Consider the following 25,292-nt stretch of genomic DNA (forward strand, 5'->3'; position numbering starts at 1 on the left):
CTCTTTTATTTTCTAATAAATTTATTTGGCTATAGGTTCCTTTTTTTCTGTGTATCTTTGGCTGCATTCTACAAGTTTTGAAATTGGGTTTCATTATCTAACTAGTTTACACATCATTTTTGATATCCTAACAATAAATTGGTCGATATTAGGGTATTTGCCAAAGGCAAGGTTACTGATTCTTTCCAATTTTTTCTACTTGTGTATGTTCCACATCTTTCCATAACAATGTGCAAAAATTTAGAATGCTTTATGGGAAGCTACTGACCCTGCTACTTTAAACATTAAAAAAAACCTCTTTATTGAAGAACAACTTATATATTACAAACTCTCTTGTTTTCAATGTACAATTAAATGATTTTTAGTAAATTTTATAGTTGTACAACCATTGCTATAGTCCAGTTTTACAACATGATGTAAATGTTACATCATCTCAGAAAGATCTCTCATGCCCATTTCCATTAATTCCCGATCCTACTCCCAGCTCCAAATGACCACTAATCTCTTTCTGTCTCAATAGATTTGCCTTTTCTGGACATTTTATATAAATGTAATGCATCTGGGTTCTTAGCATAATGTGTTTGAGTCTCATCCATGTTATAGCATGTATTGTTTTTTTTCCTTTTTATTGCCAAATAGTATTCTATTTCAGCATTACTTTTTCAATCTGTTTCACTAGGGCAATATATATTTTTTCCTGTTGGTGAGAGATTAATGTATGCAGGATGATTAACCAAGCAGGGTTCAAAATTTATATAAAAGTATGATATCAATTCTATTAAAGACTTTGTACTGAGGTCAAATATTTACTCACACCACTCCCAAATGTGTGAAGAATAATAACTGATTTCAGCTTCTTTATGAGACCCCTTCCTGCAGGGTAATAAAGAAAGATGAAAACTTTTCAATTAAAAGTATCTCAGGCACTTCCATTTCAAAATGATCTCATTTTGGATTATCTCTATCTGTTTAGGGGGGTAAAATACCAACTCCAGTCTCTGCAGGAGGTCAGGAAACCTCCTTCAAAGGAAGGATGGAATGACTGGTTAGCCTACAGGCTCTGACACCCTTCAGTGTCCTCATTTCCCTGTGCAATTTCATCTCATCCTTCTACCTCCCCAGGGTACAAGACTGTACTATCCAATAGAAATAATATGCAAATCACACATATAATTTAAAATTTTCTCATAGCCACACTTAAAGATGTAAAAAGTGACAGGTGGAATTGGCTTTTTTTTTTTAAAGATGTATTTATTTATTTTAGGGAAAGAGAGAGAAAGGGAGTGCATGAGTGAGCATGGGGAGAGGCAGAGGGAGAGGGAGAATCTTAAGCAGATTCCACACTTAGAAGCGCAGCGGGGTGTGATCTTACCACCCTGAGATCATGACCTGAGCCGAAATCAAGAGCCAGACCCTTAACTGACTGAGCAACCCAGGCAGCCCTAACATTTTATTTTTTAAGTAATCTCTGCACCCAAGGTGGGCCTCAAACTCAAAGCCCTGAGATCAAGACTTGTATGCTTTTCTGACTGAGCCAGCCAGGTGCCCCTTTACGGAGCATTCTTTATGTTAGATATGCACAAGGAGGAGTAGAAAGCATCATTGCTTCCCATTACCGTTGAAAGTTGCAGAGTAAATAAGCAGAAATTAAATCATCTTTCCATGAACAGGGTTCTCTCTCCTCTTGTCATTATGGCATTTTGTAAATGCTTGTTAAAATGTTCAGTCTCTAACTTCTCTGAAGTTCATCTCTATGAAGTGCAGCTAATGTATACTCTCCTTTTTCTGTATTTGCCAATTATTATTTTTACAAGGATGGATGTAAATGTGACATTTCACTTATTTATATTCATTGTTGTTCCTTGTAATTTAATAAAAAGCCTTCCTTTCCCACTTACCTCCTTTGTAATAACTTTAACATATTTAAATTTTTAACTATATGCTCTGGAGGATAATTTAAAGATATCTAAAGCAGACTTCCTCGGCTAACATTTCTTAACCAGAAGACTGAATGAAGCTGGCATGACCAACAGATGGAAGGTAAAGATATAACACCTTCATTGGTCAATGCTAATGTAATACTAGAGCACCGGTTGTACTCTTTGCTACAACAGAATCACCTGGAGAGTACTTGAAAGTCCTGATGCCTAGGCCAGGCCCCAAACCAATTAAATCAGAATCTGTGGCAATGGGATTTTTGTCCCAATGGTTTTTGAAAATCTTCAGGGGATTCTAAAGTGCAGTGAAGTTTGAGGACTAGTATACTAAACTTCTTTTTATACTTTCTGAAGTATGGACCCAAATCTTTCACTGGGGTCTTGAGAAGACCCCACTTTTTGTAGAAGTGCCTCTGAATTTTTTCTTCCGATGCTATTCCCTCATTGAAATAGGGAAGTCATGGAGATGAAACTTTATATTCATGGAGGAGTTTATCAATTCAAGAATCCTCTGCAAGCAAAAATCTTGCATGTTTCTCTCTAAGCAGGTGTGTATGTGTGTGCATACACGTGCATGGGTATGTGTTTAATGGAGAAAGCAATGCCTTGTGTAGTAACAAACACTAGTTTTTAGTTGTTGTTTGCAAAAGAAGGGAGTTTTTCTATGTTGCAAAACAGTACACATTTGAAGTTTAAGATGGTGATGACCATTTGGGAAGGAAGAAACTAGAGCCAGCTGCCTTCCTAACACTAAACTGGCTTTGTTAATCTAGTGTATGTTTTGGGGTGCTTGCCAACAGCAGGGAATTGACAATTATTGCATTTTCTAAGTAGTAAAACCAGATGTTTCTCTCTATTTTCCATGTCTTTTCTTAACAATATGCAAAATTCAGCATGTTCTATTGGAAGACATTAAGGGCATTTAAAGTGGGTTCACAGTCTAATCTGTGATTTTTATTTTTTTTAAAGATTTTATTTATTTATTTGAGAGAGAGAGAATGAGAGACACAGAGCACGAGAGGGAAGAGGGTCAGAGGGAGAAGCAGACTCCCTGCTGAGCAGGGAGCCCGATGTGGGACTCGATCCCGGGACTCCAGGATCATGACCTGAGCCGAAGGCAGTCGCTTAACCAACTGAGCCACCCAGGCGCCCTAATCTGTGATTTTTAAAGAGTATGTTTATTAGAGTGACTTCAACAGAAACTTTACAAACATTTGTTATGTTTTTGCTTCTCAGCAAGAGATTTCCCAAAATTAGTGGAATGCTCTTGTTCATTAAATCTCTGTCAACCAAATCCCCATTCCAAGTGGATGTGCCAAATGATGTCAATCAAGGATCACTGTGAGGCATTAAACAAATATAGTTCTTAATAAGACTGTCTGTTTTGTCTTTTAAAGGGTATTAGGAATGTTTCACAAATTAGAATTTAAAAGACTGAAATAGACCCCACTGGTAGCCAACATGCCATTTTCCAACCCACAGAGGCAATTTTGTCTAAAAATAATAATACTGAGAACCTGCTCATCAGTATAACATAACTATGACATGTATATACGTGTGTGTGTGTGTGTGTGTGTGTGTGTATTTTCATACTTTGAGGCATGAATACACAGATTATTTGGACTTAATTGTAATAGTCCTTGAATGAATCTTAGCTGAGCAAGCATAGTTGACAGAGGGAGGCTAAGAAGTTTATGAACAAAGCAATGTACAGTGGTTTTAATGTGAAACTATACAAGCAAGCTTGTGCCAGTGGGCAGACGGAGCGCCAGCTGGGCAGAGATGGCTCAGCTAAGGGTCATTGTAGAGGTCTTGGATGACGATGTATCTCCTGATCGTCAAGCCCAGCTTCAGATGTATGATCCTTACCAAACCACAGCAATCAGAGAGTGCCTTTCGTTTAGTACTTTTGGTTGCTTTAATTTGTTGTTTACAACTTTGATTTTTGATTTTAGAAAGCTTTGCTCGTTAAAAAGCTCCTGGATTTCTACCATATGCCGTATTGATCTGTCTGTTAGAGTTACATGTTTAGGACATAAAATGGAATGTCAACAGGTATGTGTTTGGGAGAGGGCAATATTCAGAACCCCTTTATAATATATTTTTATACAAAATATGCATTATTGCTTCCCTTTAGTACCCAGCATTATTTGTCCTTCATATGTATGTGTCAGTGAAGTGACCACAGATGCTACCATTTCAAATAGAATAATAGCTAGATGCTGTGGTCTTCTCAAGAATCACTCATCTCAGGGATGCCTGGGTGGCTCAGTTGGTTAAGCGTCTGCCTTTGGCTCAGGTCCTGGGATTGAGCCCCTCATGGGGCTCCCTGCTCGGCGGGAAGCCTACTTCTCCCTTTCTCACTCCCCCTGCTGTGTTTCCTTTCTTGCTGTGTCTCTCTCTGTCAAATAAATAAATAAATAAAATATTTTTAAAAAAAGGATCACTTATCTCATATTCTCTCCTCCAGGAACAGAGACTTTTATCTTGGTCCATAATTAATGCTACAGATATTCAAAAGTTTCTTACTGGGCATTGGGTTGTTTTGAAACAGCATTGCCTTTCTGCCATTCAACATTTGTACCAATATATAGAGGCAAGTGATTTGCTGTGTCCTTTCTGCAGCAAAGGGATGCTGGGTCCGCCAATGCCCAACAGTATTTGTGAGTGAAGTAGGGGCAACCACGCTTTAGGTTACTGAGGTTTTTATCACTACCTCCTTAGCTAGGGAGTTTTACTAAGCACTTTCAGGTAATGAAATACTGACCTATTAGGCATAAACTCTAGGAGGATTTTCTAAAGCTGCAGGGCTAGGTAGGTGGAAACTTAGCAAGCATGGTTAAATGAAGGATGTATAAAGCCATGGGCTGGGAGAAATAATGGTAACTTTCACAAAATACCACCACTGTGGTGGGTACAATATAGCTTCAAGCACTTGTTTATCCTTTCTCCCTTTGCTTGAAACTACTCCTGTAAGGCGTGCACACACACACACACACACACACGCACACGCACAGAGCTATCAGATGATATTAAATAGTAATTACTTAGTGAAAGAAACATGTTTGCAATCTAGGTTATTTTCTTACTTTATGTATTTTAATATGAGTTTTATAGAGTAATGTAATTTTAGAGCTGGGTGGAATCTTGGAAAGCATCTAGCCCAGCCTCCTTGTATTAACTAGGGTTCTAGTTTGCAAACAACAGAAATGATTTCTGCTTGAATTTTGCAATAAAAAATATTTTATATTAGGGTAGCTTTTGGAATCCTTTGCGGAAACTGGGCTTAGAAAATGATTGCGAATAACAGAGGTTGAGAAGATAAGAAGAGTCAAGGCTGTACCCCAACTCCCTGCACAGAATCATCCCAGCAAGTCCAGCCACTGACCATTAGATGCCACAGCTTGCACCTTCTCTTATGCCATCTCTGGAGTCCAGACATCCCAGCTGGCAGTGCTGCCTTTATTCATACCCATGCCTTGCTGCTCTGCCAGGAGCCTTCCCAGGCCCTGCTTCTTTGTATCCCTGGCTTCCAAGTGAAGCACCCGCTGGGCTGAAGTCAGGTCAAATGCTCATGAGTTAGCTGCAAAGGTGGGAAAGCAGGTATCTGACATCACTTTATAGGGGAGATTTCTTCAAAAGAAGGAAGGAGGCTCAGAAGCTGAGAAAACAAAAGGAAAGAACAGTAAAAAAGAATGTCTCTTACTGTCTACAAGTATAGTTGGCAAAATCAACAGACTCTTCTTTTTATTCTACACTGCCAAAAAATTTCCTTCTACCTAACACTCAAAGTGATTAATAGATATAACTATAAGTGATATCTTTTTGCCTTATTGTCCTCTGGTTCTGTTATGATCCATCCCAATATTCCATAACCTATGGACCAAGTTTTAGTTTACTACCAATAAACATGTCTTATGTAAAATTGTAAGGAAGATAGAGGTGAAGAAAGCAGACATAAAATTAGTATATATATATAAAATGAATTTAGGATTTGGTATCTTTTCCTGGGCTAGTGATCTGCAGTGTGATCCTCTCTCCTGATGCTGGCAGTGGTGGTGAGCTGCAGCTTCCAGGCAGCCGCAGGATGCCTGGATTTTTTCCAGGGTAAAAAACTGATACACTTATTCCCATTCCTTTTTTTTCTCTCTTAGTACAATATTTAATAAATTACATGAGCTATTCCTACACCTTATTATAAAATAGGCTTTGTGTTAGATAATTTTGCTCAACTGTAGTCTAATGCAAGTGTTTTGAGCACATTTAAGGTAGACGAGGTGAAGCTATGATGTTTGGTAGGTTAGGTATGATAGTATCTATCATATGTACTATCAAATGATAGTATTTTCAACTTATGATGGGTTTATTGAGATGTAACCCCATCATAAGTCGAGGAAGATCTGTATTTATACATATTATATGTATGTATATATGTGTGTGCATGTGTGTGTGTGGCAGATGATGAACACCTTCAGTAAACGGTCAAGATCACAATTCAAATTTATGACTTCTTTTCCATGCATTACATTTACTCTTTGCTTTCAGCCAGTATCTTGGCTGGGTGAGGTTCTTTACCCAATGGGGTGACTTACACTGGCTTGTATATGATGACTTTTACCATTGGCCATGCAATAGCGGAAGGTATCCCAGGAGTTCCTTGGATTCCATCTACTTCTTCCTGCCTCTGTTAAGTAACAGCAGTCCTATATCCCCCTGATGTCAACTGTTCCCCCACTGTAACCTCCTTTTCTACCTGTTTACTTAGTAGTATGATAAACCCCAAAAGGCAAATATTTGCATCAGCTCCCAATTCGGTGTAACCATTGTTATCCTCCTGGTGGCAGTATTAGAAGTTAAAACCAGCAGAGATTAGTCTCAGGATGGGAAAAAGATTTTGCAAATGGGTCTTTAGGGTTAATAGTAAAAAGCACCATTCCCACTGTACATGATCTGGCTGTGTTGTGAAACAGCACAATATATTGGCCACTACTTCAGAGCAAAACCACCTCCTGTAAAATAGCACCAACCTCACAAAATACTATCTCACAGCTCATGATGTATCTGAGTCTTCAATCGGCCATTTCTTTGTTTTATAAGGACAGCAGCATATGGACTTCGGCCCATTGCCTTACTTCTTACACAGTTAAGGGAGTTCCTTAGGAAGAGGCATCATCTTGTGGGATGTACTAGGAGGGCACAAATGGTGCACACATGGTATATAGGGAAAGAAAATCCAAATTCTTTTTGCCTTTCTCATGATAGAATGAGTGTGATAGAATGTTGTAACCAGCTAACACTGTCTAATTTCCCTGGTGTATTTTACCCTGTCAAGGGCTCAGACTGACAGCAGCCAGATCAGCCTTGAATAGGGTAAATTCATGTAACTGAGCAACATACAACTTTTGTTCCCACCACTGGGAGAATTTTATCATGAGCCCATTGAACAGGTACCCATTTGCTGGAGAAGACTGACACACATACAGCAGATCATCTCTTCCATCCAATTCTTTAAAACCACCTGTAAATTATCCCCACAATCTGAACCAGTTCCATTAGGTCCATCCACATAATCTCTCTGAATCTTCCTGTCATGATTCCTCCAACCATATTCCTTCAATGTCCCCAACCAGCTGACCAAGCCATTAAATACTGTCTACAAATTGTTATTAATCCATTATATATTCATTTACCTAAAAGTATTTGAGTACCTAATGTGGCAGTCACTAATCCTTTACCTCAGGTAAAGTGAACATTGGGATATTCCTCTTGAAATTATACCCACATGGAAAATTTCCCTTTTATTACCATGTTTTAGGGAGATTTCAGAGCAGAGCCACCCACCATAGATATCTACTTTTGTTTGGGGCCAGTATGTGTGTAGACCTGGCTATAAATCTGGCTCATTTTTTCCTTCTCCAGTCAACTAGTTATTGGGAATGCCCTTTGGGCCATATGTGTGGGTTGAGGGAGGGATGTCAGTGTGGACGATGAGCCACCTGTTCATACAAATTACCTGTGTCTTCCAGTCATGCTCATGCTCAAGCTCAATCTATTTTCATTTCATTAGTCTGTGCTGATAGTCACTCCCAGCTTTATGGCCAGGTGGCTCAGATAACATCCAGCTCATTATGAGTAGCTAGAGTCTCATTGTCACCTGCTGTCTTGAAGTCAAAAATCCAGTTGATACCACCCTCGTCTATAAAAGGTAGATTAAAAAATGATACCTATCTCATATGGATTTTTATGAGAAATAAATAAGTTAAACATGAAAACACCACAATGCCTACCACATTGTGCCTGCTTGTCAAATGATAGTTGTAATAATTATCAGGGTCCCTTATTAAACCAAGAGCTAGTTCTTAAAAGAAAAATCACAACTTTCAAAGAAGGGCTGAGTGTGCTGTTGAATCCTGGAGGTCTCAACTAGACAAGCTCTATGGAACACTCTGATCATTCAGAATACATCAGTGAATCCATGGTGTCAGAGGGCCAAGTGGCATTGCTGTCTGCAAGTGGATCAGCTGGACAGCTGGACAGCTTTCTTTTTCTCTGGCCCCTTTTCAAAACTAGCTTTTCAGGTCACCCACTAAACTGACTAGAGAGGCATTCTCAAATGCTGATTTTGCTGCTTTCCAAATCCAAAGAGTATCACCCAACATTGTGATTTTTTCAAAGTGGAAAATAGTACCACATGTCTTTTACTTGGAACTAGAATAAGAAGATCTATATTGAAATTTCTACCCTACACTTCCTGTCTCTCTGATCTTAAGCAGGTTACTTACCTCTCTGAACACTCCCTCATGGTTGTTATCAGAATCAAGGGAAATAACAGTACCTGGATTAAAATACTCACTTGGTAATATTAGTTCCTCTCCATATTCTCCTCCTTACCTATAGTGTTTAACCAACTGTCTCCTGGCTTTGCCACATGGATGTCTCTCTGGCACTTCAAATTCTCCATGCCCCAGATCGAGCTATTCATCACCCCTTCTAATCTGTTCTTCCTCCACAGTTTCCTTTTGGATAAATGACACCACTACTCACTCCGCTGCCCAGTCAGGTGACTCCTCCCTCTCTCACTTCTTATTCCCAGAGCCAAAGGCTTAGTAAATCCCATGAAGTTACCTTTTGGATATTGATCCCTGTTGCCCTCCTGATCAGCCTACTATTATCTCTCACCAGAAATAAGGCTATAACTTCTCACTATTTCATCCTTGCCTGCAATGCAAACACATCCAGTCATGTGATTCTGATACGAAAAACCCTTCAGTGGTTTATCTTCACACTTCTGATAAATTTCAGATGCCATAATATTGCTTATGAGATGACCATGGTCAAACTCTACTTCATCTTTTACTTCCCACCTGACTCCTGCTCATCCCACTCCTCTTTGGACTTCTACACGCTACCAGGTCCAAAAGGGCCCCAGTATTTCTCTTGCCTCCACTGGCTCTTCAAACAGACTGTTTCTTCTGAGAACACTCTTGTAGCTAATTCTTACTCCTTCATGTCTCTGCTCAAATGTGACTTCCTCAGAGGACTTCTCTGGCCCCTAAACAAGGTTAGGTCTTCTTAATACATGTTCTCATGGGCCTGTTGTGATGAACTCTTGTTACAAACCATCCCATAACTTATTGGCATGGGATAACAATGATGTTATTATTATGCTTATGGATTCATTGGGTCAGGGGTTTGGACAGGTCCCAGAGAGGATGGCTTGTCTCTGCTCCATGATGTCTAGACTCTCAGCCTGGAAAATGTGGATGGCTGGGAGTGACCTGAGTGTCTGGAGCTGGAATACTCTGATGACCTCCTCTTTCATTTGGACTGGGATGACTAGAAAGCTGCGAGTAGCAGGAAACTATCAAGTGGAGCTCTGCATGGTCTCTCTCTGAAGCTTGACTTCTTCAAAGCACAGTGGGCTCAGAGTGGCTGGACTTCCCAGTTTACCTCAGGGCTCCAGAAACTCATCTTCCAACAAACAAGGCAGAAACCACATGACCTAGAAATCACACAGTGTTACTTCTATTTTATCTATTGGCCAAAGTAGTTATAAGCCCAACCAGATTCAAGTGAAGGGAATTTAGCCCCAAACTCTCAATAGGGGGAGTATCAAATAATTTGACGTCATGTTTATTTTTTTAAAACATTTTATTTATTTGTGTGAGAGAGTGTACAGGTGGGCGGAGGGGCAAAGGAAGAGGGAGAAGCAGACTTCTTGCTGAGCAGGGAGCCCACAGGGATATGGGGCTGGATCCCAGGATCCTGAGATCATGACCTGAGCTGAAGGCAGACACTTGACTGACGGAGTCACCCAGGCACCCCTGTCATCATGTTTAAAGACCATTACAATGCCTACACAATCTCAACACCCATATTTTAATTGTAATTACTCATTAGATTTTTATCTTTTCCAATAAATTGTAAATTCTATGTGAACAGAATCTGTGTCTACACTACAACATCCTCATATTCGGCATATTGTAGATAACACAACCTCCATAAATAGTCATTAAATGGGAGAATGCATATAACTAGAATAAAGCACTATTAGGCGAATGGTAGGGCCTCAATTTGTTGTAGGTGAATGAGTCACACTTGTCTTTGTTGTGGTTAAATAGAGGAATAAGGAATTGCCTCACTCTTATGGTTATTTATCTTTGCCCCTTTTTTTCTTAAGAAAAGAATGCCATCTCAAAAGTGTCAGGCCTGTGTTAAATGTCATAAATCTTAAAAGTTACCTAGTTCAATGGTTTCAGTTTTTGAATCTTTTGTCTACTAAGTGGTCATACAACCTAGGTATGTGTATATCTCTGGATGCTAAACTTGCTGTCTTCCAAGGCAGTCCATTTCATCTTTGGATAGCTATTGAATTTTTTTCTTTTCCTCTTGTTATTTCTTTATTTTTTGGTAATAAGCCCAGCTCTGTCTCATCAGCTTCCACACATCAATTTTCCTTCTATTACTTGAGAGCAAGTTAAGCAAGTCTGAAGCTTCTTTCCCTTGACAACCATTTAAATACTGAGGATAGTTATGTATTTCTCCTTCCCCATCTCCATCTCCATCCCTATAAGCCCTTCCTTTTCATAAGCTCTTTTTGGAGAGGTATGTTTTCAACTCATTTGTCATTTGCCATGAAGGAGGGGCTTAGGGGAAAACCCTGACTGGCCAAAGGGGCCCATCATGATTCAGCACATATCATAGCTCAGGGTCACTATGGAAATATTATCAAAGGATAGAAATTATTGTAAATAAAAGTTATTCCTTAGGAAGTTATTTGTGTCATTATCTAACATACATTTATTTAAATAAGGCAAGTTTACATCTACAAGCAGACAATTGGATTGCACAGAGGTGCTAACGTGAGATCAGTTTGTCATGGCAAGGCCCCAGAGTAAAAAGACAGTAGATGAGGTGCCTTCACTTGTAGAAGGAAGAAAATGAGAAACCTCTCTAGTTCCAGGATCCTGGGCTGATAGACCAAGATTCTAGTTGTTATTACCTACATCATGACTCCTCCCAATTACACTGATTCCTAACTTAGAACAAGCCTTCCTATTTAGAACAGCTGATGGACCTCTTGAATCTTAGAGGTCTGGGAAGAGATTTACTATCTGCTCTATGGCTTAAAAGCACAGAGCTGCTTAACCCAGTCATGCCATTCAAAGGAGCCCCTTTCCTTTACCAGAGCCAAGTGAGGTGGCTAAAAGGCTGCCAGCACAAAGGTGCAATTGTAAGTTTTTCCCTTTTGTTTTCTGGGTTGAGCCACATCCACCCTTCTATCTATTTTTTGTATTGTTTGTAAGCTAAGAATATTTTTTACATTTTTAAATGGCTGGAAAAAAAAATCATGTTACGTGAAAACTATACGAAATTTCAATTTCTGTGTCCATAAGCAATGTTTTATTTGAACACAACCATGTTCATTCACTTGTCTATGGATGCTTAGCGTGACACATACAGCAACTGTATGGCCCACAATGACAGTGTGACATACAGTGACTCTATGAGCAAAAGGCCTGATATATTTATTATCTCACCCTCTAGAGAAAAAGGTTGCTGACCCCAGGTCTAGTGGGATGGTAGAAGGGAAGAGCATTAATGGTGTTGCTTTTTGCAAAATATGCTTATGTATTTGGGTTCTATCCTTAACTGGCCGCTAGATAAATTGAACTGGAATGAAGGAAAGCTAGGAAAACCTGACATTCTACTCAATTGAATGCATCATTCTCTCCTCTGATTGCATTCTTTTTTGTCTACTCCCTTTCACATTAAACACTTAGAGCTCTAGGTATGCTCTAACCCCCTGCCAAAGCAGAGCACAATTAAAGCTTCTTCCCCAGGACATACATCTTAATTAATCTTGCCCAAGGTGACAAAGCATTTATGCACATGCATATGGATCACTTTTAAAAATCTATATTGACCTCATCATCATCTTTTTCTTTTTTCTCCACCTCCAACTTTTTGATAAAATTTCCAAGCTTAAGGAAGAGTTGCAAAAATGGCACAAAGAACTTCTACCCAGATTAACTTTTAGTATTTTGCCCTATTTGCTTTATCATTTGTACTCTCACTCTCTCTTTCCCTCCACCCCACCCCCACACCCACTGTGGTCTGCCACACTATTTAGAAGAAAGTTGTCGGCAAACAGCTGGAGTTGCTGTGCTTCAGTTCTCTCCCCAGGACTGTGTCTCTGCGCTCCCTGCTGCAATGAGCTTCCTCAAAAATTTCCTGCTGCCAGGCTCAGCTGAGGGGCTCTGTACTGAACAGCAAGGGTCTTGGCATCCCAGGACCCTTTACATGACTGAGAGCCATCTGTCTTAGTTAGATGGCTCTGGATTAGGATTCTCACTAGAATACCCTACCAGTAGAGTGCATGCAGTGCCTAGGGACCTAAATGCCTATCCATGAGAGTATTTGTATGTTATGGTGAATGCCAAATTTGGGGGGGAATCAAAAGAATCTGTCGCTGAAGAAGACTGATGATAATGTTGAACCTATTGCTGAATTTAGATTTGTGCCTAGTGATAAATCAGCAACGTTCACTGCAATGTGTGAATGTCAGGCTTTGCATCCAGATCCTGAGGATGAAGATTCAGATGATTGTGGTGGAGAAGAATAGGATGTAGGACACACATGAACAAGAGCAGGGAGACATCCCTACATTTTACACCTATGAAGAAGGATTATCCCATTTAACAGCAGAAGGCCAAGCCACACTGAAGAGATTAGAACAAATGCTGTCTCAGTCTGTGTGCAGCCAGTAAAACATGGCTGGAGTCTGGAGAAGATTCAGTAAGAGATTATGAAGATGGCATGGAGGTAGATACTATACCAACAGTTGCTGGACAGTTCGAAGATGCAGATGGTGATCACTGAGAATGATTTATGCTGCTGTGGGATTCTACTCCTCACTGTAGGAAAGAACTTGGTGCCTCTTCTGTGGAGTAGGTGTTGATGAAAGAAAGTCTTTTTCCTTCTCCAAAATTTATCTGAACCAGTTCTTTTTTGAGACAGACTATACTGAGACAAAAAGTTGTCACCAGCAGAAGAAACTTTGATCTTTATTAACAAAGGTGAATTAACCAAGAGGGTATTTGTAGTTTATGATCTACCTCAAAACTTTCTGTGTATAGGTCCCCTCTGAGTAGGCCTATAGTTCCTGCCTTCACTCTATGCATCTTCTGTAACCTGGCAGGCCCACGTGGTGAGAATGCACAGGCGCTTGAAGGTGTAGGTAGACAGGATGGGAAAAGGGATGCTGAATCTAAGATATACCCCTTTAGAGCCTAAGCATTCCCTCACCCCTTAAAAAGAAAGACAGAAAGATCTCAGAAATCCTGGCCTCTGCTCATTCTCCACAGGAGTAAGGGTCTTTTCATTAACTGGGGACCCAGATTGTTTCACTCAGGCATCTTTAGGGAGCCTCTTGGGAAACATCCTAGCCACATACACTACCACTAACATAAGTGCTTCTGACTAGCTTTTACTCTTTTCACCATGTGTCACCCGTCTGTTTTGTTATAATCTCTTAGGTTATATCCTTTAATTTCTAACCTCTTAGGTTGGTTTCCATAACAACCAGTGAAATTGGGATGATGTCCTCAGAGTACTTCAGATGATAATTGTCTCGTCTTTGTAATAGTTTAACAAATAAATCTAGGTTTTCTAAGAAAATGAAAAAGAAAAAAAGAAAAAAAGAAAGTTGCAAACATCATGAAATCTCACCAGTAAATATTTTGGCATGATTTAGCTAAGAATAAGGACAATCACCTATTTAACCACAATACCATTATGATAGCTAAGAAAATGAACAAAAATTCTATAATATCCTCTAGTATCTAGTCCATATTCCAATTTCCCTAATTATCATTTAAATGTTTTTATAGCCTTCCCAACTAAGATAATATAACCACATGAAAAAATATATTATTTCAACTAACTTTTGAAACCAGTACTCTGTACATCCTCAGTTGGATGAATTCTAAGGGGAAAAATACTGGGAAGAAATCCCAAACTTCACTCAGTAGGTTTAATATTAGTGGTAACAGTGGTATTGTGACCTTGAAATAGTTTACATTTGTGGTAGGACAAAACACTTAAAGGAATGTTTTAATGTTAACAGGACTAGGGCACAGTATACAAGAAAAGATACCAATATTAAAAAAATTTTAAACTTTAGTATTAAATATAAAATGAAAATACCAATACAGATTTGTGATTTTTTTTCTTCCTTTAAACAAATTTTTCTCCCTCTGGAAAGGGTCACTGAAATGGCCTAGAAACAATGACACTTCAATAGCAATGAGCATACCTAGTAGCATTTAAATATGTAATGACTCTCCCTTCTGTTATCCCCCTAATACCTGGAATCAGTACACTTTTTCTGTAAAGGGCTATATGATAAATGTTTCAGCCTGTGGGCCATACACTCCAGGTACTAAATCATACAGGTTACCATCTACACCAATTTCGATATTGATTTCTAAATATCATTTTCACCTAAAAGAACCGGGATTAATTGAGAAGAAAATGGCTGATTCTAGGTCTGGAACAGAGAAATTATAAGTGGAGCTTAGGTTGTTTCATTTTGTCATCTCATAAATGTTGAAGACATAATAGATTTAGAAACTGGCACTTTTCAATCTCCAATGTAATAATTATTTCAGGTGAGGACCATCAATAGATAGTAAAATCTTTAGATGGAAGATTTTTAGATGGTAAATAGGATATTTACACAGAGCCCAAGTATCACTCCTTGAATTACTTTCTAAATGAAAAGAAGGGGAAAAAGCATGCCTGTACAATGGGGAGATCTGGCTATTGCCACTTTAATTAAGTGTACAAACAACATCACTACTAGCGGACTAATAGCCTGACATTGTTCCTGCTGAAATGATGCAATATGAAATATATCACCTTTGTGCCAAAAATACTTTATCTCAGTCTAACCAACTTTCTAGTAGAGGAATTGGCAAAATTTTTTAGAAAGAGACAGACTATAATTATTTTAGGCTTTGTGGGCCATATGGTCTCTTGTTCAACCCTGCCCTAGGAAAGCAGCTATGGACAATATGTAAACTAATGGGTGTGGCTCTGTTCCAATAAAACTTTATTTACAAAAATAAAGTGGGGGATTGGATTTGCCTGTGAGTAATTATATAGTTGGTCAACCCTTGTTTGAGACCTAATTTAAAGGAGAGTCAGGGGGAAGAGGAATGACAGGAAAGGATTAGATACCAAGAGGAAATAATCAGACAAATCCGAAATGACGGATATGCTACAAAACAACTTTAAATGCTTCAAAAAAGTCAGTGTCATGGGTAAAAAAGTGATGGAACTGTTGACTGTTCAGATTAAAATAAACTAGTGAGACATAAAAACCAGGTTGAGTGTGTGGATCTAGATAACAATCATCCTTTTTATACACAGTGCCACTAAAACCTGTCTCCACACCCCTGTTCTTGTGCAGATGATTTTTTGGACCAATGTGAAGAATCGTTTGGTTATCCTCTCTCCTCCATCAGAATGATTAGCAATCACTACCAGATGACTTGTTTGAGAGTGTCTCAACCCTCCTGGGTTGCTTTTCAAAGTCTCATAACATAAAATCAATCCTATTTTTCTCTAAACTTTTGATTAAAATCATTAAGAAAGCAAGTTTATGAAGAGCGAGGGAGGCAGAAAAAAAGCACACCTGTGCTTTAATCACCAATCTTTAATTATTATCAATCACAAGCAGATTTGTATCATTTGACCCTTTTATTCCCAAAGGGAAAGAAAAAATTTGCTTGTTCCTAATAACAGTCTAAGCAGATAACTATATTTTTACTAATAATTATAATAAGGTGACCTTCCTTATTCACCTGCAATTTTCCTATGAGATATGACTTGGACTTAAAATCTCAATTTATTTCAGAAAATGCCATTTAAAACTTCTAAGTTCTGTTATAGAGAAATAACTTAAAAAATAACTTATCAGCTGAGGGCGCCTGGGTGGCTCAGTCGTTGAGCGTCTGCCTTCAGCTCAGGTCATGATCCCAGGGTCCTGGGATCGAGCCCCACATCCGGCTCCCTGCTCGGCAGGGAGCCTGCTTCTCCCTCTCCCACTCCCCCTGCCTGTGTTCCCTCTCTTCCTGTGTCACATCTTTAAAAAAAAATAAAACTATTAAAAAAAAACTTATCAGCTGAAAACTGGTTTTAAATTAGCATCAACATCTTTTTAATTGAAACTATTTAAAAGAAAGTTATTTTCCAAGCTTAAAGTATCATATGCTTTTGAGCAAACTAATAAAGCCAAGTAAGATTTCTTATAGACCAAGATTTCTCCCCCCCCCAATTCACACCTCACTGCCATGACAGTCTTATATTCTCCCAGTAAAGCCTATACATGACTTTAGAGCAGACTTCTTTACGTTCAACTAATCTTTACTAGTTTGATCATCCCTGCCGTTATTTTTCCACCCTTGTTTTGGTTTCCTGTCTTAATAAGGCACCTTTGAGAGGACAAAGCTGTTTCAAAATCAAGGCTTAATTTCCCTCATCACAATGAATGTTTCTCCTGCTTTTGTTGCTTAGGGGAGGAGATGTTTTTGAACTTCACAGTAGCTTTTCAGTTTTGTTTAACAAAGGCCTGAAGCGTGTGCTACCAATAACATACAAAATCAAACAAGACAAATTTAAATGCAATTCACTGTTTCTGCCTTTTTTATCCTACAAACCATTCTTATAGGATGATAGTTTTACCTCCGCTATCTTCTTCTTTTTTTTTAAACATATAATGTATTATTTGTTTCAGAGGTACAGATCTGTGATTCAACAGTCTTGAACAATTAGGGGAAGAATGAAGGGGGGAAATCGGAAGGGGAGATGAACCATGAGAGATGATGGACTCTGAAAAACTGAAGGTTCTAGAGGGGAGGGGGGTGGGGGATGGGTTAGCCTGGTGATGGGTATTAAAGAGGGCACGTTCTGCGTGCAGCACTGGGTGTTATACACAAACAATGAATCATGGAAGACTACATCAAAAACTAATGATGTAATGTATCGTGATTAACATAACATAATAATAAAAAAAATAAATGATCTTTTCCAACCTATAAAATAGATCTTGAGGCCACTACAAGTATTGCCTGAAGATATTAGCCAAAAAGTTTAATGAAATCCCAGACACCACTAGGAAAGAAAGCAAAAACATGACTTGATATGTGGATGAAATAATCATAAACTTGCATTTGGGAGACTGCATGATTCCTAATGTGATTCAGAAAACGATGACTATAATGACCATGAAATCAGGTAGAGGGCCAGAGTTGATGGACTGAGCTTCGAGTATGGAACATAGTGGTGATATTATTTTAAAGCTATTAACCTATTTAATTTATAAGTTTAATAATTATAACTGAATGCCTACTACGTTGGCATAGAGTGATGAACAAAAAGGACAGTCCCTATTTTCAAGGACCTGGCAGTCTAATGGGGAGTTGAATTCAGATATTCTTGGTGAAGGCAAGCACAAAGTACAATGGGAACATATGGGAGCAGCACCTAAACCAGATAGGAGGTGGCAGGGGGAGTCAGGAAGTCCTCATGGTAGAAGGAAACATCTTCCGGAAATGGGAAATATCTTTCTGCCAAATACCCATGGCAATTTAAAGGAACTGACAATGATTTGGTATAGTTGAAGCATATGATTTGGAAGGGCTAGGGAAAGGTTGTGGTGAGAGAAAAGTTTAAATAGATAAGCAGAGGCCAAATTATAGCAAGTCCTTAGAAGCCTTACATCTTATAGGGTTTGAGTAGGGTAAATTCTGACTTTTAATTTATTAACTATAATTAATTGAGTTAAACAATTAATACATTTAGTGGTTTATACTTTTTCTATTTTCAAAAGGATTTTAATATAGGCATAGAGATTTAACAAATTCCAGAATACTAGAAGAAAAAAAACTAGGGAAGTGATTACCTCGGGAGGTTGTACTTATTAATGCATAAATGGGTTCAAAATGTGATTAGACACACAAATGGTAAGTTATTAGGGGAACTTGTTTATTTAAGGCCCTCTCACACCTTCCCACAAAGGGACCTCATTGACATGATCAGAAACTGAGTCTCAGACAGAATGTTTTTTTGGTCTGATTTGGCATTATGTGTCTTAGGTATTTATATCCTATCCCTTATGTATACATACCCGTCTATTTGAGGTAGCCTCAGTAAATAGGATCTTCAGGTGAGCTTGGAACATCAGAGAATATTTAGAAAGCTAAAGTCCCTATCTACTTTTGGAGAAAATCCAGACATCCCATCTTCCATTGATTGTATTTTTGAGTGACTTTTTAGCAATAAGACTCTCTACCTCCAAATTAAGCTTCTAAAGAATCACTGATTAAAATGGCTGATTAAAAACATTCTTTAAGGGGAAAAAACCCTTAAGATAATTTTCTCTTACTGAATTCTTCTCAAGTTCTTTCTATGAAGTGCTGTAAGTTGACTCTCTCTTAACTCATCCTAAGTGGAAACAGAGAACAATGACTCCTCTGTATAAAATTCCCAGTCATTCTCCAAGATCACTTTCAGTTTCCCATTAGCCTTATCATTGCCATATAAGGAGTCTTACTTTTTTTATATTTTCTTGAGCCAGTTCCTGATCCTTTAATAACATTTGCTGACCTCCTCCTGAATTCCCTCTTAAGAATTCAAGTATTGATTCTAAGACATTTAATGATCTCCCTTTCTAGTGTCTTAGATACAGAGTTGGGCTTAAATTGTTATTTGAGGTTCAAGTTAGCTAATGAGAAGTCAGTATACAGCTACTATACAGAGCACATGGGTATGCACAAACACTGGCACAAACACACATGTGCAGAATAGGGTCTAGGGGACAATGTACATAACGGAGCAGGCATTTTGAACAGAAAAATGAGATATAAAATTTATGTAAAGCAATTTCTGACTTCACCTTAGGAGAGCCAATTAATAAAGTAACAACTCAATATGAACATTATTCAGGTCAGCTGTTTGATATATGCTATGCTTCCACATGTTTTGACTTGGGAGAGGTCAGACCGCCTTGAAAGGAAAGCAGGTTGGAGGAAATGGGAAAGTGTGAATTAAAGTTGGAAAATTTCATGTAACTATATTGTACCTTTGTGTTTTTCCATTTTATTACTAAGTGGATTCACAGCAATAATGTACTATAAATATTTAACAACTTGCTTGGGGATGGGGGAGGGGATGGGATAAGGCCTGATTTGTAGTATTTGCTGATTTCTGTGGTATGCATACTTTTCACCATGGCTTACTTCAAACAACCGACTTGATGTTACTTAACACAGAATTGGGAGAAAATGTGCAGGTGTATGCCATTATATATTATTTCTACTGTACAGACACAATAGATATAAATAACCTCAAGAGTTTAGATAATAGTAAAATAATTAGGAAGTGATGAATTTTGATTGTTACCTTTGTTTTTATTTTTTTAGTGTTGTATTAAGTTTTAACTTTAATTCCAGTGTAGTTAACAGTGTTATATCAGTTCCGGGTGTACAATATAGTGATTCAACAATTCTATGCATCATTCCGTGTTCATACGGCAAGTGCCCTCCTTAATCCCCCCACCACCTTCCCTCTGGTAGCCATCAGTTTGTTCTCTAGAGTTAAGAGTCTGTTTCAAAAAAAAAAAAAAAGAGTCTGTTTCTTGGTTTGCCTTTTTCCTTTGCCTGTTTGTTTTGTTTCTTAAATTCCACATATGAGTGAATTTATGTGGTATTTGTCGTTCTCTGACTTATTTCACTTAGCGTTATGCTTTCTAGCTCTATCCATGTTGATGCAAATGGCAAGATTTCATTCTTTTTCATGGCTGAATAATATTCCATTGCATATATACCACATTTTCCTTATCCATTTATCTATTGATGGATACTCGGGCTATTTCCACAATTTGCCTATTGTAAATAATGCTGCAATAAACACAGGGTGGATGTATCCCTTTGAATTAGTTTTTGTATTTTTTGGGGTAACTACCCAGTAGTGCAATTACTGGAATTTGGGGTAGTTCTATTTTTAACTTTTTTGAGGAACCTCCATATTGTTTTCTACAGTAGCTGCATCAGTTTGCATTCCCACCAACAGTGCATAAGAGTTCCCCTCCGTGTTCTGCACATCCTCACCAACACTTGTTTCTTGTGTTTTTGATTTCAGCCATTCTGACAGGTGTGAGGTGATGTCATTGTTTTGATTTGCATTTCCCTGATAAGTGATGTTGAGCTTCTTTTCACCTGTCAGTTAGCCATGTTACTTTTGTTTTTAAATACAATTTGTTTCATTGTAAGTTAATATAATTTAATGTTTATTCATGATCGTATTAAAGAACTAACTTGCAAAGGTCCTAAACATTTAGCAGTTGGCTCTCTCCAGCCGGTATGAGACAGCTTTGGCACTTGACTAAGGGTCACAGTCACCCGAGCAGATGAAAGCAATCACAGGACTTAAGTCCCATGAAGAGATAATTGTGATTCCTTGGGGATTGCTGTGGAATTTCCTGTTTGTTTACCTGCTGTTCCATATTAGCTGTCCTGCCTCCCTGTGAATTCTCCCAAAAATTCAGAAGTGAGGTCCTAAACCTCATGCACCTACTGGACAGTCTGCACTTGTTCTGGCTTGTCCGGTCAGTTTGAAGAAAAGTAGAAGGCTTTCCAGAAACTTGGAAGTCTTGAGTGGAAGACCGAAGGAGCTGGGTATGGAGGGAGTGTTTTCATCTGGTGTTCTTATTAACACTGGTAGCTTAGGAAGCAGAGTCAAACATATATAACTCTCAGGATGTGCTGTACCTGATCTTTTAAAAATAGTTTCCCGGGTGGTCTATGACCAGAAAGGGAGGCTCTGAGCTAGGGACAAAGATACTTCTTAAAAATGGAGCAAATATTTTTGACAGGAGTCTTAACAATCCTAATAAATGTCAGGGGGGGGGGTGCAGAGGATTATCCTAAATTTTAAGAGAAAAAGCAAAAATTCACAGGGAACAAGAGCAGCAAAACTTGGGGCTAAATGGGTGTTGAATGATGATGAATTCCCAAACATATGACTGGAGGATTGATAATTATAGTGCAGAAATTAGGACCATAAACTAAATTTAATCAGGGTGTTGGCTAGGCCTTCATGTGAATGGTCAAACACAGGAGGCACATCAGGAGACGACAGTATAAGCCAATGAATATGTTGAGGAAAGTGGAAAATAACAAGAGCCGCAGACTCTGAGAGCATTTGGAGAGTGGGAAAAGCGTAAGATTTGTACCTCAAATATAGAGAATAATCCACGAAGGCTCATTAACTGGAAATAACTTTAAAGAGCAGAGAACAGATAATTCTTCCTACATAGGTCCATATTTGGGCATCGAAGGCCAGAAGCCAGGGAGGGAGCATCTCACATGTTCCCATAAACAGCAGAGCAGTAAATTGACCCCAAGCAAGACAGGTAGAGATTACAGCATGTGCAGAGCTATAAAAGTGAGCCTGAAGTTACCAACAGGTGATAAACATGCAAAAATACTAGGAGCCTGTGGCAGGAATCAGAAACAAGCTGATGAGCAGGAAGGGGATGGGATGCTGGAAGGAGAATACTATAGTCAGAAGAGGCCAAGCGTATGGGAACATCCAAAGTAAAACATTAAGCAGTCAATGGACAAGGCATTTGGAAGTATTATGAGCACAGGACAGAAACAGGGAGGCAAAAAGCAGCATCCAAGAGACTGATTATGAGAACAATTTTCTACCTTTTTTTTTTTCTTTTTTAAAAGAGGGAGAGTCGGAATGGGGCAGAGGAAGAGGAAGAGAGAATCCCAAGCAGGCTCTGCGCTCAGCATGGAGCCTGGGGTTGGTTGGGGGGCGGGGGGCGGGGGGACTCTATCTCACAACCCAGAGATCATGACCTGAGCCAAAATCAAAAGTTGGACACTTACCCCACTGAGCCACCCAGGCACCCCTTATTTTCTGCCTTCTTGGTGGTGGGTTTCCTATTTTTCCCATGCAACAGGTACTAATCCCAGAAAAGCAGTGGTTTCCAAATTTACAGAGCAAAAACATAACCTAGCGGGTACGTGAAAATATAATTCCAGAATCCAACATCAGTGATCTTAGGTTAAGCCCAGGAATCTGCATTCTAAAAACAAGCACCACTGAAAATCCCATTTCAATTGGTTCACCAACCACTCTCTGAGAAATACAGGGGTATCATTAATTCAGGGCCCCTGATGGTGAGATGGTTCTGGAAATAGTGTTAAATAGCCCAGAGTTTCTGCATTCCCACCTGGTGAGCAAATGCTAACTCCTGTGAGAGGCAAGCTCAGGGCCCAGCTGTCACAACTTGCTGCTGTTGCTTGGAAACATCTACTCCTTTTACTTGGTTTTGTATCTTCTTTGATTTTTAATGTTGCCATTTTACCTTAGGGTTAATATGCATCATTTCAAATCTTGTTTAGAAACAGGTAGGATATAAATCTTAATTAAATTTAAAAAGTAATTGGGGCACCTGGGTGGCTCAGTTGTTAAGTGTCTGCCTTTGGCTCAGATCATGATCCCAGGTTCCTGGAATCGAGCCCCGCATCGGGCTCCCTGCTCGGCGGGAAGCCTGCTTCTCCGTCTCCCACTCCCCCCGCTTGTGTTCCTTCTCTTGCTGTCAAATAAATAAAGTCTTCAAAAAAAAATTTAAAAAGTAATTGCTGATGGCCTCTCTCATGTAATCAGAAGTGGAAAAAGTGAGTAATTCTGTTTAGATATTAGTTGAATAATAAAATGTTCTATACGGAATCTTTCATAATAACATATGCGAGAGTACCTTGAAAACCGGAGTTTTATACAACTAGGTGAAAAAAATATATACAACTAGGTGATTTTTAAAATATCAGTGCTTTCTATATACCAAATAAGTATGTGTACTTACTGTGTTCCTAGAAAGTCTTTATATACTCAAAGTTTCTTGTACTTGATATTTTATTAATTGAAGGGGGAAAGTCCAAATTTTCCATCAGATATACCTAAAGAGAAGAATACATCACTTTGTCAAAATATTGTGGCTCTTTATTCCTTGTAGCTCTTCCAAATCCTACAAACACAGAGAGGATTATCAGTACTATCTGAGTGTGTGTGGGCTTGAAAACTCTAAATGTTTCTAAAAGAGCAAGGCTTTTGATGCCTTTTTTTTTTTTTTTTAATACTGGGAGCTTTTGGTGCAAGTTAATCCTTATGATGTCTCAGACTATTGCTCCACAAACTATACCTTCCTAAGTCTTCCACTTAGTGGACATAACTGATTTTATGTTAGACCAGGTTCAGATAGGGTCTTCCTGTGGTCTGTGTTTGGCAATTGGCCTATTTGCAGAAAGACTCATCTCCATCTGCAGTTATGCCAAGGTCTTACACATAAATGTTTTTATGCATTCAAATGGAGCAGTCCAAGCAAGACATTTCTGCTTGGATTGAAGAATACATATAAGAGAGAAGTGTTGGCTGTGCCTGGCTAAGGTGATAAAATTATTTTCAAAACCAAGGATCTAGGCAGAAGATAGATTTATTGATGGGACAGTCTTCAGGGAAACCAGAAACATGATCTCAGAAAGTTGTATATTCAAAAGGAGGCCTTGAAATAATGGGGAATCTGGCAGGAGGAGTTGTGACATCTGGGAGAGGACAATAAAGATTAAAATTTAGAGTTACTTGGAGAGAAAATGTGAGTTGCCTTTCATATACGTGACAAGGTTGGCTATATCTCTAAGAAATTAGAACTATGTGTAAATACGAGAACAAACTAATGGTTGCCAGAGGGGAGGGGGTGGGGGAATGGGCAAAATGTGTGAAGGGGTATGGGAGATACAGGCCTCCAATTATAGAATAAGCCACGGGGATAAAAGGTACAACATAGGGAATAGAGTCAACGATATGGTAATAGTGTTGTGTGGTGACAGATGGGAGCTGCACTTGGGGTGAGCACAGCATAACATATGGACTTGTCGAATCACTATGTTGTACACCTGAAATGCATGTAACATTGTATGTCAACTACAGCTAAAAAGTAAGTATGAAGGATGTGTACATGTAGTGTCAATATTTGAAGAGAGAATTTAACTATTGCCCCTTGTGTTAGTCATTTGGGGCAGCCATATTTAATTTTTATTTAAAGAGTATTTTTCCAGTTTTCTCAATTTTGATTACTTTAATCAGGTAATACCTTATGTGAAAAAAAGGAAATTAGAATTGTGTGGACCTTCAGCTTATAGCTCATAGAGAAAATAAAATCACTTTCTTTTGCTATCCAGGCCATTGGATTACCCAGTAACCTTGGGTTAGGGTAAATAATCTACCCCTTTCATTAGTTTAACTTGGAGTAAGTGGATTTTCCTGTGGGGTTTACTGTTTGGGGGGTCATGATTAGGCCCCTGAGAGAGCCGGGCCCGTTTCTTTTCTGAGGTTGATAACTAAGAAGGTCTTATGACTGGAGAGAGCTCTTCTTCTAAGGGACCTCTCATGCTATTGCTTTACACGCTGTGCAAAATGTGAACAGAGACAACCCATCTCCTGGTGTCCGTTGTCAGCTATGTCTAGAGAGGCCAACACTTGGCCATTGTAACTTTTATTAAAGTAAAATTCCATAAAAGTTAATTACCTGTTTTGTTTACACCAGCAATTTACTTAGGAAACTGCCCTACTTCTCTTCTAGCCTGCCCACCCTTTCCCCTGCTGCTTCCCAAACTTGGAATTTAACCATAATTCTAATATTCTATTAAACTGTACAAACTGTGTGTTTTTGTTCACCTACTTTACTGTACTTCTCTGATCCATGACTCTCCTCTAGGAATT

General features: G+C 38.8%; 1 protein-coding gene and 1 pseudogene across 2 annotated transcripts in view; both read left to right on the plus strand.

The window, feature by feature from the left end:
* CCDC148 (coiled-coil domain containing 148) overlaps window positions 1–25,292 on the plus strand; it is a 165,152-nt gene that overhangs the window by 118,704 nt on the left and 21,156 nt on the right. The window lies entirely within an intron of this gene.
* Window positions 12,651–13,319, plus strand: LOC114216470 (methylosome subunit pICln pseudogene; annotated as a pseudogene).

This window comes from Eumetopias jubatus, unplaced genomic scaffold (genome assembly GCF_037043125.1).
Source record: "Eumetopias jubatus isolate StellerSeaLion01/CBP00866 unplaced genomic scaffold, mEumJub1_p1.0 scaffold_3, whole genome shotgun sequence".
Lineage (NCBI taxonomy): Eukaryota > Metazoa > Chordata > Mammalia > Carnivora > Otariidae > Eumetopias > Eumetopias jubatus.